Source organism: Melanerpes formicivorus, unplaced genomic scaffold (genome assembly GCF_026170545.1).
Source record: "Melanerpes formicivorus ecotype bairdi unplaced genomic scaffold, bMelFor1.0.p_v2 SCAF_2, whole genome shotgun sequence".
NCBI classification, from domain to species: domain Eukaryota; kingdom Metazoa; phylum Chordata; class Aves; order Piciformes; family Picidae; genus Melanerpes; species Melanerpes formicivorus.
This window is the reverse complement of record NW_027142354.1, coordinates 14,987,585-15,003,037: the sequence shown is the minus strand read 5'-3', so window position 1 is coordinate 15,003,037 and position 15,453 is coordinate 14,987,585. Positions and strand designations below refer to the sequence as shown.

Sequence of the window (15,453 nt, the reverse complement as noted above, 5' to 3'; positions counted from 1 at the left end):
GACATATACTAATAGTGCTGTGTCAGAATGAGATCTTGAAGGGTGTCCATACAAGGAGCACCAGACAAAGAAGGTGCTATAAGCCTATGTGGTAAGGATGGCTCCTGAATAACACCGTGGCCTCCCAGCCCCAAGGACGGTGCCAATGCTCACTGCTGGGGGTGGTATTTTCAGCTGGAAATAGGAGGGGGCACTGTCCCGTTGAGTGGAGGAGAGCCATGCTGATCCTTCTATTCTTTTAGCTGATCTTACTTTCCCATCTCATGATACCAGAATACTTGTAAAAAGCCTGTTTGAAATAGAAAGTTTGGGGGGGGACTTGCTCCACTTCCTTCCCACGCCTTGGCTATTTTTCAAGCAAGGTAGAAGCAAATTTTAACTCTCGCTTTCTTGAGTGTAAAGGATGCAGTTTCCTTGCTGCACCTCTAGGGGATGCTAGTAAAATTCTGCAGGAAAGCTGGAGGGAAGTGCTGCCGTGCGAGAAAAGCAGCAAGAGGCACAAAAAGGGATTTCTGGTTTTTGCATCTAATTACGGGGGCAAGTGTATGCTGTTTGGATTTTTTTTTTTCGTAATTAAAGATGGGAGAAGAAAAAAGAATCACATAGGAGAGGTTGTTAGAATGGATTTAATTATAAGGCAATTTTATTAGGTCATCTTTTGAAATTAGAAGAAATCTTTACAAGGTTTGTGATACAGTAAGTAACATCTCTCTCAGGGGCCTTATTTCAATTTAAAATGCCATTAAATTGGCTAGTGGCACATAAAAGTTAGTGTCATAAACCAAAAATTATGATAGGGCTAATTAATTACATAATTATACCAGGGCTATCATGCAGCTTATTGGCTTGACATCACAGGCCAGCATTACCTGGAGTATTCTGTCTAATAAATGTATGTGACCAATCGCTAGATTCCTCATTCCTCTGGGATAAATTTTCAACCTGTGCAAATATTCCATTATAATAGGAAATTACTGGAGTATGTGCTCTATGCTAAGCAGCAGTGAAAAAAGGGACATAGTATGTTTGCTTTTCTGCTTAAAAGCAGCTAAGGAAGATTTATTATTTTCTGGAAGGGAACAAATAGTTCTAAATGAAAGCTTCGTGAGAAGGACTTTCTTGTTTATTGAATTCAGTGCTTAGTGTCTGATCACCTGATCAAGTTCAGATGGAAACAGATGAAAATGGCATTACTTTGAATTAATAGATAATCATAAAGGGTTTAACTGTTCTGTGTCCTGTTACCCACACAGGGATTGAATAAGACTGTAGATAAGAAGAGGGGATATTTCATGATCCAACTGGGGATTTGGAGTCCAGAGACTCTTAAATTCACATCCAGTGTTTAATACTGTTCTGCCTGCTTTGGTGGAATTGAATGAGTCAGTCTTAAGACCACAATTTTCAAAAATAATTTCTGGCATTTGCTTTTCCATGTTGAGCCTTTTCTTCCAAGGCAGTGCCTTTGAAAGTCAGTTAGTGCCAGCATAGAGGGACCTTTTCTGAAAAATCATGCATGGTTTGGCTCAAGATGCATACCTGGAGTAAAAAACCTTAATGATCTTGCTCTTGCCTCAATGTTTTTAAAAATGGATTAATTCAATTTATCTTTTTAGAGTACTATGAAGATTAGTGAGCTAAAATTAACAAAGTGCTTGAAAAATGGAAATGGAAATGTTCAGCACCAAGTCATGTTTTAATACTCTGCCTGGTGCTTGGTGACAACCACCAGGTGAAAGCGAAACAGAATTTACTTTCAAACACTGGCTTCCTGTAACCTGGGTGGTAAAGTTTGCCCACATTTGCTTGCAGTTTTGTAACTGCTTAGCGTAGCTTTGATGGATTCCTTTTCCTTTGCGCTATGCTGTATTGAGGATACTCAGTTATGCCTTGTGGCAGACTTTGGCAGCCTTTCCTGTACAGAAGGAAAGTGATTGACTTTCTCCAAAGCCACTAACTCCACCACTCCTAAAAATTATCCCCACAGAATTTTCTGAGAGAGTGATTAATTTTCTCTTAAGAGGTTGCTACACCTTCATGGCTGTATTTTGGACCTGCTGTGGTCACATCATTTGATCTCCCACATGGCAATGCTATGTGCTTGCTGCTTAGCCGCTTGGCAAGTAATGAGTTTATCCTGGCAAAGAAATGAGATTAAATAGGTTTAAAAAATGCACTCATAAATGTGGAAAACCAAGTAACAGAGAAACTAAACTTGCTCCAAACTCTAGTACTAGGAAAATTGCACAAGTATTTGTGTAGAATTAAAAAATGAGGGAATTGGACTGGAATTCTTATAGATGTGGAGGAAAAAAATGCCACATTTTAAGATGGCATCACTATTTGAGGAATAAACAACATAGAAGGCATGAGAATTGAAAACAGTATATTTAGGGCACTTTGTGGGTTAATGTTATATCTATAAAGAGTGCTGAGGCAGGAGATAGAAGCATTAGTAGGTGTGAAAAACCATTGCAGTGTGTGAGTTGCTGTCAGGATTGGGCAAGTTTGGGTTTTTTTCCCAGCAGGTGGGTTTTTGCTAAAATATCTGTCATTTCTGGTTGGCTGACACTGTTGAAATCAACCCTACTTTGTACATATATCTCTGTGATCAAAAGTGGGGGAGAAAAAGAAAGATTGAGGGATGGAAGTTTGGACATACTTTAAGAACTTACCTGGGAGGGTTAGAGAATTAAGTGGGAAAGAAAACATTTAAAAATTAAAAAACCAGAAAGAAAAAAAAGGACATACTTTTCCCTTAGTCCCTGTTGTACTCCTAATTTTTGGGGTAGGGCACTTACTTTCTGTGGGGGGGTCTAGGGTCCTGCCTGTCCTGTCTTTCTAGAGGAGTGGTCCCAGGAGCTGTGAAGCTACTGACCACAAAGAAGTTTGCTCCTCCTCTTTCTCTTCCCCTGCATCACGTTAGCCCTCCCTTCCAGCCCTTCAGCACTTGTCCTGACCCTGTGCTCGCAGCAGCACTTGCTGGAGCCTTTGATGAAGCTAATTAAAGAGAAATGTTTTTGGGTTTTTTTCCTCCCCTCTGCAAGCTCAGTAAGTTGAACCAGCAGGTGCAGAAGTCTAACGAGGGCCAAAGACAGGTAAGCAGAAGGAGGAACAGGGAGTAGCCAGGTATTGGGGAAAGCTGGTTGCAAGGAGAGTTAGTGTCAGAGTTGGCATGCTGTCTTTCAGCTGACTTACAGAGTACCTCTCTAGCCATTTTGGAGCAATAATTTTGCCTTCTGATTTCTCACCTCTTGTACTGATCCCCAGCCAGCAGTGTAGTCTGGGACATGCCAGTTTGAGTTGCTCCAGATGAAGTTAATTTATGTTGTCCAAAGCGTGGCTGGAGTGAGCGGGAAAGTCAGGCTTCATGCTGTTTCATAAGTAGCTGGGATGTGTGCTGGAGAAGAGCAATGATATTTCACCTCCTGATCTTCTGAACACTGATACTTTTGCAAAATGTAACAGCTTCAGGATGAGAATCAGTGGTTTGAACCCTCATATGGGAAGTGGCTCTTCTGTTTCCCCAGACATGATCCACTTCTGAGAATGGCTCTGCAGTCAGCTGGCTGTATGCATGCCACTATGAACACCTCTCCATGTAGCACTCTGCTCCATCCCTTTCTCTTGCATTCTCTTCCAGCCCCAACCCAGCCTGAATATCACAAAGGCCAGTGTGACCCTCTCAAGAAAAGAGATAAAGTTCATGGGGCTGGTTTAGGCTAGATATTAGGTTAGGTGTAGAACAGATAATAGGAAATACTTCTTCACTGAAAGGATTATCAAACATTGGAATGGTCTGCCCAGGGCAGTGGTGGAGTCACCATCCCTGGGGGTGGTCAATTGGCATGTGAGCCTGACACTTAGAGACATGGTTTAGTGTTGACCCTTCAATGCTGGGTTGAGGGTGGATTTTTGAGGTCTCTTCCAGCCAGGTACATTCTGTGAAACTAAGGTGATGTGTAGACTCCAGCAGCTATGGGCAGTACGTGGAGTAGTGGTTTGGACCTCTCTCCTTGTTGATTTGTCCATAGTTTTTAAGCATTTAATAAGCATCTTTCAGTGTAATGTTAAAAGCAGTTCATAAACAAAAGTAAACCCAAAACTTAAATGAAAAACACTTGTAAAATCACTTATTTTAATTCTTCCCAAACCAGGTGCTGTTTGTTTTCCTCACTACTGTTTTGACATTTAGATTACCATCATTGTGCAGTAGGACATGGCCTTTACTGTGCTATGTGTGTGTGAGAAATCAAATTTATTTTTGTCCTTTCACAGAAAACTTTTGAGCTCAGACGAGGTGAATATTGCTTCTTAGGTTCCTGAGTCCCAAGGACACCTTCAGTCCCGTTAGGTATGGGCCCTGATCCGTGTTCTTTCAGCAATTTTGCACGCATAGCGCTCTCTTGCCTGGTGGACCTAATTCCACCTAGCTTGTGGGTTTACATGGTGTGAGGCAATACACTAGAAAAAGAGTGCCTCTTTTTAACATAGATGTGTAGTTGTCTATGCAGTATGACTGCTAATCTGCCTGAAGATCAAAGACTGCATTCTTGCTCTTTACCCAATTTACTTCAGCAGGAAGCCACGTAGATGTCATAGGACATGCAGTGGCTGGTCATCAAAGCAAGCCATTTTTGCTGCTTTGCTGTTAAAGCAAGTGTCTTCTTCCTGTGCTCGTGTGAATCTCAGGGAAAAGACTAGGTCTGGCCAGTGAAAATCCTTAGGACTGTAGGTAGCAGTATAGAGATTAATTGAAAGAAAGTGTTTGCCTCTTCAGAAGCTGGATTCATAGGACCATTTGTTGCCTACTGCATATTTTGCAATACATAGTGTTTCCCAAGGGTGGTGGTTTAATGAGCTCTTGCTGGCACTTAACAAACTGTCCTGTTGGCTTCCTGTTGCTTCCTGCTAGATGTGTATGCTGCAAATTAAAAGATTGTTTGTGCTATGAAACAGGACAGCCTGAAATGCTCTTCGCTGTGCTTTTCTACTGAAAGAGCGTTCTGTTCTGCTTTGCTAAATGCTGCTATGATTTAATCCCTGTGAATTCAGAGAGCCAAATAGTTTTTTCCTAGTGTAAACTCCAGTACACCCTGTGGAGTGGCACCTCCTCAGTGACAATATGTAGGCATAAATTATAGCATTACCCATCCTACTGAATTCTGTGGAATGTGACAACATGGACAGCAGGGAGATTTATTACTGATGAAAAAGTTAGAGACATCCACATATAGACCTGTGCCTTAGGCATAATGTGAAACACATCAAACAGCAGAAGTTCTGTGTTTAGGTGGGTTGAGTAATTATAAAAATGAACTGACTATGCTAGCCACAAATTCTTGCTAAACTATTAGGTAACTTCTTTCCCCCCTCTTTTTCTTTCTGCTTTCACTGCTTTTGTGCCTATAAATGTGAGATGGAGAAGAGCATGTACTACTGGGATGGTACATTTGGTACCTGGGCAGGGCTGGCTCTCCCTGGTGCAAATGATCTCTAAGACTGGCCAAAATTGTCCCATGTAGGCATTCCCACAGTAACAGCAGAAACCAGGAAGGGAGCCACTGACAGCCGTGGTCTGCAGTCTTTACTGACTATTGCAGACAACTGTAGCACCCAAGATGGGCTCTGCTGTGTTTTCCTCCTCAATATTAATGAGGTTCAATAAAGCAAAGTGCAATGTCCTAGCTAGGTTGGGGCAATCCTCTTTACCAATACAGGATAGGGGATTATGACATTGAGAGCAGCCCTGCACTGGTGGATGAGAAGCTGGACATGAGCCAGCAAAGCACACTTGCAGCTTAAAAGGCCAATCACATTCTGGGCTGCAACATCCCAGGAAGGAAGGACTGTTTAGAAGGGCTTGCGTGGGTTTTCCTGTACGGTCTAAACACAGATTGTCGAAATACAAACTGATAGACAAGTCTGCAAGGAGGTGACCACAGCCACAGGTGGGTCATATGGCCTCAATATCCTGAGCCAGTAGCTATTGAGAAGTTTGTACATGGTTTAACTCATTTCCCCACAGCCTGATCCCCTTAAGCCCAGTGTTTTATCTTTAATTTAACAGGTGTTTTTTTGCCCAATTGCTTTTCCATCCACTTCAAAGATACAGCATTTTATTATCTTTACTCCCATCCTGTCTCACGTGATTTGAGATATAACAAAATGTCCCATCACTTTTCAGCCTCTGGAGCTCTGTGAAGGCCAGCTAAACATTCTGTTAGCTGCTCCCTTTGGGTTCCCACAAGCTTGTGGTGATAGGATGAGGGGCAGTGGTTTTAAACTGGAACAGGCTAGGTTTAGGTTGGACATAAGGAAGAAGTTCTTTACAATGAGAGTTGTGAAATACTGGAACGGGTTGTCCAGGGATGTGGTTGAGGACCCATCCCTGGAGACATTCAAGATCAGACTTAGTGTATGCCTGAGTAGCCTGATCTGGCTGGAGGAATGCCTACTGACTGCAGGAAGGTTGGGCATGACCTTTGAGACTCCCTTCCAACCCAGTGCAATCTGTGAATCAATGAACCACAGCCACACAGCTCTAGTTGTCGAACTGGAATAGAAGGGTGATGCACTAGTGGTGGCTAACACTGGCCTCTAATGAGACTGTGTCTTAGCAGGCATTTGTTATGCCCTTAAGAAACAAATGTGTTTAGGTAACAATTTGAGAATCTGGTGTGAAGTGGTAAGCTTAAAAATGAAAAGCCTGAGCAGTTGTCTGACTGGCAGATACATGGACAGAGCTAGTTTAGAAAGTTAGATAACCATATAAAAACATACTGTGCAAGGGCTAACCAGGCATTGCTACAGAAATGCAGCTAGCTGTTTCCTCATATATTGCTAATTTATATTTCCTGTTGATTACTGAATTAGCAAATGAGTCAAATTACTTTCCTTCTCGATGCACAGTTAGCCCACAAAGGAACTCCCAAGGGATCTAAAGGACTCTGATCCAGATTCAAAATGGATGTTTCTGCAGATACTTAGAACACACCAAAAAAAAGAAAAAAGAAAAAAGAAAAAAAAGACAGCATAAAGCTGCCTACAAAAAGTCACACTTGCAGAAGTAGGTGGCTGACTGTAGCTAAGCCACTCTTCAGCATGTGGCCCAACATATTTTAACCAAGCTGTAAAGTACAAGAATATTTGCATGAATATACTGGCTTTTCCTAAGCATAAAAATGTGAAGTGTTTAAAGAAGAAGTGTCTCTTTCCTCACTGAAGGATGAGAACAAAGGAGGGAGACTTGTCCTGCAGGAGGGAGACTTGTCCTGCTTGAGTATTTCAGACCCTGGGCAGAAGTATGAATTCTCCCTGTCTTGGCAGTATCAGGAAGCACACTAAGCACCTTATGATATTTCAGTTTGCTCCCTGAATCAAAATATGTGGATGAGGGGGAATAATGAAGGAAATCTTCTTGTTTGACCTGTAATTGCATGCCTTGTTTACAATTATGTGTCTTAATTACAATTACTTTTGTCAGTGACAGACATACAATAGTTCTGTTTAAGAACTCAGTCTAGGAAGACTGATGTTATGACAGCTGTATGCTAGTTTTCTTTCCAGATTTAACATCTTGAATGAATTACTGAATGAAGCTACACCAAAAAGTCAGTTGTTACAGCCTTGAAGCTAAGCTGAGAAGGTACCTTCCAGCCAGTCCTGAAATAGGTTACAAAATGCTTAGGACAACAAGAAATAATAAAATCCAAAATATCTTACAGAGATTAAAAAATATCTGAATTATTAAAGTCCAGCATATTTTGTGTTTCTCGATAATATGTTTTCTAGAATCAATATTTGCTTGTATTAGTAGTCAAATCATGTTAATTTAGCAATGAGAATTTGAGCTAATTCATACCTGAAAATAGGTCAGAGGCTTTGAGAAGAACGAGAAAATATCTGAGGTAAAAAGAAGGAGTTTTTGCATTGGCAATAACTTTAGCATTTCACTGTCTTTTTGACTGTTGCTTAAAGCAGCATGAAAGCTGTGAACTACTGTACAGCTAATAACCACAGTTACTGCCCACAAATTGTTCTGAATTTATTCCAGCATTGGACTGTGAATGCTTAAGCAGCAATACTCGCCTGTGAGTACCAGCTGTGGGGAAACAACTAAACTGGCACTGTGCAGTAGTTAAAAACTTACATAAATTCCAGTTAAAATGACAGAATCGAGCTAACTGAACACTCCCATAAATCTAGAAAATCTAATTGGTGGTTACTAAGAACCTGCTCTTGGAGTCCATGGTCCATTTACCAAGATTCATAGAGAACCCCCATGAAGATGAGGTGATTCAAATTGCTTTGGCTTTCAGCTTGAAGTGGTGAAGGATATGATGTGGTTTCAGTGGATATTTCTGATCTGTGGCTGCAGCCTACCTTTCTTCTCTTAAATCAGTTTCTGTAGTGTGGAAGCTACCTGAGACAGCTTTTGGTCTAGAAATTAAATGTGGCTGTGAAAGTTTACCATGCTAGTAAGCTAGTAAGCTTAGTATTGTTTATTTATTTGCTGCTGTGACATGCAGAGGAAGTATAGATTAACATCTTGAGGTGAAGTAGGACCTTTCCGTTCACTTTTCCTAGGTGGAGATTAGCTCTCTTTATCTCTTGATTCTTGTGTTATAGGCTCTGATTTTTTTTCCCACAAAATTTATAATCATCTTTCTCAGACCAAAGAGAGTTTAGAAGAAAACCCGCATTTGTATGAAGGCCTTAAAGAACTGTATGCTCCCAAAAATTTCCTGATATTTTCAGACCCTGACCTTCATGATAGAAACAATGGAGCAACTCCAGTGTTGTCTTTTATCACAGCTTTACTAAACCTACCTACTTTTATCCCCACACCTCATATTCTAGACTCTCCACATTTATACTAGCAATTTCTCCTGTGGAAATGGCTATTGTGGGACAGTTAATGAATCATCATGGGACTTTATTTTCTCCTTCTAGAACTCTCTTGCTTTTCACCTTCCTGACCACGGGTAGTGTGCTTTTTGCAAACTAGACAATACAAATACAAAGGGCTGCAGAGGTTGCAGGGGCTGCTGTTTGCCCCTTTCATGCTGATCCCAAGAGATGACATGAGCCAAAGAGCTGAAAGGTCTGATCCTCAGATAAACAATACATAGAAGATACTCATAACTGAACTAGCGAACCCAGAACTTTTCATTTCTCCCTGGTGAAACTTGGCTGCCTTCTTTAACAGAGTTTGTGAGATTGTCTCTTGAAAGCCATTCAATAAATTCCGTTGGGTCAACTGTTACCTTTGGCAAGATATTTCTCAAACTGTTTTAGAAAGGAAGAGGATACAGAAGGCAATGCTTGCATACCTTTTTTAAAAAAAACTTCATTACAAAAGAGTAACTATGCTGAAAACCTGAAATATGTTTTGTTGTATTGAACCAAAAGAAATAAGCATGTTTGATACTTGCCAGGCTGAACCATGTAACTGAAATTATGAGTACTAGTCTCCAAGGGAGCATTTGAAGAGTTCACCACACTGATATTTCTCTTTTCCAGGCAATGGTAGAATGCTTCACCTACCACTCCCTGTTTTTCAGTAAGACTGAAGGCATTAAGACCACCAAGGCTTTATAACTTTCTGAGAGTTGGCTCAGACTTGCATAGTATTTGCACCAGAAATTTTGGAAATATTTATCTTCTCTTGGAAGCTTACGTTTCTCTTGACAGTAATATTGGCTGGAAGAATATGGGAACTGCAAGCTTATCATAATTAACTGATCAGTCTGGAAAATGTCCACAAAAATGAAAAATGCAGCTTTCCATACAGCTAGCTTAACTTTATTACCCAAATGTAATAACCCATTTCCATCTAAACCATGCAGCTGTGTTATGGAAACTCTCTGTAATGGGGAGAGGGAGAATATCTTACATGCTGAAGATTGGCTGAGTTGTATATTATTTGCTGTTTCTAGAGCATTTGGGAATTGGTGGAAATATTCAGTACATTTTTTCCTAGTAGATAGTCTGAGCCTTCTATAATTCCTTGTAAGTATAGATCCTATTTTTTTTCAAGATAAAATTCATATTGATATTCTCAGAAATAAGTGGATGCCTGCTTTACTTTTCTCTTGCAACATCTGTCCGACTTCACTGGACAATGCTAATGTTTAAAATACTGTCAGGTGTTCTGATCTGAGATCAGGGTATCTGTCTTTTATAAACTAGACCAAGCCTGTCATAATTGCTTGAAGCTCTCTGTGTTGCATCTAAAATACTGGAGATGGGAAGGGACCACCCCATTTCCTTCTCAAGTGCCAGAGAGCTATAAACAAGAGAAAGATAGTTCTTCAGCAGAGTAACCACTGGAGTTAATAATGAACATCTGAGCTGGAATCAACAAATGAGCATTAGACAACTGTTGGGGCTTCTTCACCAATTTGTGCTTGTGATATGAGCATTCTTTTAGTCATTTGCACTCTTTGCCGGGATGTTTGCACAACAGAAGTAACAAAACTTGAAAGTCTTTTCTGACACAGGCTTCTGGCTCTCTATTTGCCTGTGCAGCTGTATTTAGGCATCTGTATGATAACTGTGCCAGGCTACATTGGTAACAGAGGAACATAGGATGGGAAGGAGTTTCAAGACTCAGTTGAGTCCAGTCCTTTTCTAGTTGAGGCTTTCAACAACCTCATTGATATGTTTATCATATTCCATTTTAAAACAGGATAGGCTGATTGCGTCCTTTGCTCCCAGGTAAGCCGGAAATTCATTCATGTGATAATTGAAAGCCAGACTTCTAATTGCCAGCATAGATATATTCCTGGCCAGTGTTACAACTGATCAGTATCTACTGGCCTTGACCATTGCTTCAGTAGCTGTAGCTCACAACATGTTATTTACCCCCTCTCCAAACTTGCATACTTGTCTTCCCTTCATGTTTTCAATTGATGAGGCATAGCTTGTAAAAGCAATTGTTTTTACTGGTTAAGTTAGTTTGACACAGCCTGTTTACCCATACTGTATGTATAAAATCTTACATTTATCTCCACATTCTTAATTTTTCTTTCCTTGAATTGGTTGTGAAAGCCTTAGGTCACTGTGTAGGTCATAGATCTGTAGTTTCCTACATTAGATTTCCCCAATATTCTCATTCCTTCTTTAAGCATAGCTATTGCTTGTTATTCATCAGCTGCAGAACATCATCCTCTTTTCCCCATCATCAGCTGAATCATTAATTAAAAGCCTTACTCTTGAGTTTCAATTTCATATACCAGGTTTTAAATATTGAGAGCTAAAGAAAGTTTAATCCTCTGCTGGGTTGCATTGAGTGCAGCTTGGTTTGCACTCACTTCAGACATAGCCACTTTCTAGTCATTAATTGCTATTCTGCGTCACTCTTCCCTGTTGAGGACATATTTCAGCCAGAGTCAGTTGCATCCTATGGGAGTAGCTTTACCATGTGTGGTAGCTTTAGGCTATGCCTTTAAAATCTAGCTGCAGATTTTGAGCAGAAAAGTAGAAAAACTTTAGAGTCTGAATCTATTTGCTGTAGTGAATGATTGGTGGTATGGTAAGTGGATCAGGTAGAGTTGGGAATACCAGGAAAGACTCAGAGATACTAGCTGTTAATCAAGCATCTTAGCTGAGACAGAGCCAGGTTCAGTTTCCTCACCTGAATTTGCAAGAGCAGGAAATTTCATCTCTCCTACGTCATGGATGAATATCCTGGTGTCAGTCTACTTCTTTTTGCTCTGTGGTGTCTCCTCCTCAGCGTTTTGGCAAAAAGTAGTAGCGTAATGTAAAAGGATATAGTTTCATTGTGATAAAAAACCAACTGGTTTTGCAATCTCAGAAATGCTGAAGAAAGGAAATCCTATTATCCATATTGGTGTAGTCACTGGATGTTTGCTAAGGTTAGGACTTCCTGTGCCAGAGTGCTTCTTTACTTGCTGAGGATAGCTGTCAAGTGATGCACAGAACTGCTGCTTCTTCTAGCTCTGGGAATGATGCCCTGCAGTGGTCTGAGTTTGTCTTGGAAGCGAGAGACTGAGTTCATTTAAATTTGCTGTGCTGTCCTCTTGTGTAGAGCTAGAAGGAACTTTTTGTTCAGTTTATTGTCAGTAGAATGGAGGATGGAAGCACCCCCTTTTGCTGTAGTTTAAAAAAGGGGGTGGTTGCACCACCTCCATAATGCTTCACATTTGATAACACTTGACATGCTTGTGATGATTATTTGGCATTTGTTTTTTAATTGGTGAGAAAAATCTAAAACAGAACAAGTTCTAAAGTATTATGAAAAAGAGCATTGTAAAAGAAGCAGAATCCTCACTTCCTACTGACTTGTCATGGTAATCTTGCCAATGCAGTCAGTGGTTAAAGTGGTAAGAGCAGCACTAACTCCAAAGTAATTAAGGCTTCTTTGTAATTAAACAGAAGACAAGAGGTAAGTGCATTTGCATTTGTTGATAGCTTCTTTATGGCAAATGAATTGCCGGATGGCTGATGTGGATGTTTTCCAGTTGATTTCCTTTGGGTTTTTTGGCTGGGATTGTAGCACAGATTATTGTTGTCTCACACATCTGCCAGAGGATGTGTTTCCATTGTACCTCACCACTCACACATAACTTCCATATTGACCACTTGTACGTGCATGTGTATCACTGCAGCAATGTGGCAAGAGGCATTGCTGTAGGCATACAGATGTGCTGTAGTTGTTTGTTTTCCTCACTGACTGTCCCATCTGTGTGCTCTGTGCCTACTTCTAATTGAAGAAGAGTAGTGAGGAGTTTGACTTAGGGAATGTAGTTCCAGTTTTTAGTGATTACATTATAATTTCTCTTGAATGATTATGAATCTGACTACCATCAAGACACAACACTGCAGGAGTAATGGCATTCTTTGGTGATTCTGTCAGTAGCTGAAGGAGCTGAGCAGGTTCTTAGTACTTGGTAGTTTATTGCTAGAAGCCAAGAAAAAAGTGTGGTATGCATTTATGTGATGTAGTTAAGCTTTTCACATAAGTTTTTTTTCTGAGAATCTTATCATTTATCTGAGGTTGCTACTCTTCTTGTTTGCAACAGGCTGACTATATTGGGGTTTAATGGCAAGGTTTTGGTAGCAGTGGTGCTACAGGGGTGGCTTCTGTGAGAAGCTGCTAGAAGATTTCCCGGTGTCTGATAGAGACAGTGCCAGACAGCTCCAAGATGGACCCACCACTGGCCAAGGGTAAGCCCAAGTGATGGTGGTAGGGCCTTTATGATAGTATAGTTAACATCTGTGCAATTGCAGCTGGGGAGAGGAGTGAGAATATGTGAATGCTGTAGACACCAAAGTCAGTGGAAAAGGAGGGAAGGAGGTGGTCGTTGCCAGAGCAGACTGCCCTACAGGCTGTAGTGAAGCAGTGTGTCCTCCTGCAGCCCATGGAGGTTAATGGTGGAGAAGATATGTCTGCAGCCTGTGGAGACCCCATCCCCACTGTGGATGCCCAAAGGAGCCTGGGACCCTATGGGAAACCTGAACTGACACAGGCTCCAGGCAGAACCTGTGAACATGTGAAGAGAAGAGCCTGCCCATGGAGCAGGTTTGCTGGCAGGACTTGTGACCTTGTGGGGGACTTATGCTGGAGCATTCTGTTCCTGAAGGACTACGCCCTGTGGAAGTGATATGTGCTGGAGCAGTTTGTGAAGAACTGCAGCCCTTGAAGCAGTCATGTTGGAGAAGTGTGTAGAGAGCTGTCTTCTGTGGGAAGGATCCCACTTTGGAGCAAGGGAAGGGTGTGAGTTCTCCCTCTGAGGAGGACAAAGTGAAAGAGACATTGTGTGATGAGCTGACCACAAGCCCTCTTACCCATATCCCCTGTGCTGCTGGGCAAGGAGGAGGTAGAGAAATTAGGAGTAAAGTTGAGCCCAGGAAGAAGGGAGGGATGGGGAGGAAGGTGCTTTTAAGATTTCTTATTGTCTTGCTCTGATTTGAGCTTCCCTAAGTGGAGTCTGTTTTGGCCATAACAGTAATATATGAGTGATCTCTCCCTATCCTTATTTCAACCCATGAGTCTGATGTTATATTTTCTGTCCCCTCTCCAGCTGAGGAGGGGAGTCATAGAGCAGCTTTGGTGAGTACCTGGCATCCAGCCAGGGTCAGCCTACCACACTGACACTGTTTTAGTGTCTGGTGACACTCCTGTTTGATAGACCAGAAGATGTTATCTGTTTAAGAGGTTCCTGTTCTTTCTAGTTGGAAGTAATAGACATTTCAACTCATTGTGCATGGGTGTGTTTGTGTGCAAACAGGACAGAGAGATATGCTGCAGTCAAGAAAAAATAGGTCAAAAGTTTTAAACTAATTTTTGCTTAACCTAGTATTATCAATCATTTTTTTCTTCTAGATGGGCTTATCACAAGTATGTCAATAGAATAAATCAGATGTACTACTGTAAAGGAACTTTATAGGCAGACTTAGTCATGGTATGCTCACCATTGCTCTGCAGGAAAGCCTCTGAAGCAATGTTTCACACAAAGTAGTCCATATTTGCTTTAATTATCAGATATGTAATTATAGTGAGTAACAGTAGAGAGTACTGTAGAGAGTAGAGAGTAGACTGTGCATATGTCCATGGACTTTGCCTTTGAAATTCTCTAAGCTAATACTCTTTTTCTTTGCCCCTTGATTTGTTGTTGTTGTTTTTTAAACTATGCACCTGATGGTGATGCTTCTGTGCTCTTTGGGAATAGTTTGATGGGTTCTAGAAGATCCAAAGGAAGTCTGCTTGCACAATAAAAGAAGGAAAGGGAGACAGGATATGGATGCTAAACTGATCAACAAACCATACATCCATCCTTCCTTCCTTCCTTCCCTTCCCCTTGTTAGTTTGGCATACAACATGCAGTAGGATGTCCTTTTTCTTCTTGGATCCTTTCTGTGTAACTTTATTTAGTTTTTACTATTCAAAATAACATTTACTGTTGCTTACCCTAACTACCATCAGCAAGGCATTCTGCCAATAGCAAATGCTGTAAAATTGGGCAAGACTATATTAACCTACTTCTGACAGTCCTATAAACCATAGAGGAAACTCAAAGATGAGGGTGAAGGGAGGAAAACATAGATCACCAGGACAAAGTGATAGAATATTCTGTTTTCCTGCTTTGGGTGGTGTTACCTTGGTTTCTTCAGGTCATGTTGTCAGCTAATTGTTTTGCCTTATTTTGCTCTTCCTACATTTTTGCTTTCTCTTCACTGTTTGCTTAGGTTAGTTTTAATTCTTGTTTTGTAAAGGCAGATATGTTTCATGATTACTTTGTAAAATCAGGGAAAGAACATTTTCCCCCTCGTTAGATAGCTACTCAAGATCAATCTCGAGATACTTTTTGCAACACAACATCTCTCTCTGGTACATGTTGTTTGCAAGTATGGAGGAGAAGTGCATTAAAACCTAGAAGGCAAATAAAAAGACTGGGAAGCAATGGGAAATAATATTCTTGGCAT

The 15,453-nt window shown here is 40.9% G+C and overlaps 1 protein-coding gene across 3 annotated transcripts in view; it reads left to right on the top strand.

Annotated features, from left to right (window-relative positions):
• TIAM2 (TIAM Rac1 associated GEF 2) overlaps nt 1-15,453 on the top strand; it is a 98,479-nt gene that overhangs the window by 43,851 nt on the left and 39,175 nt on the right. The window lies entirely within an intron of this gene.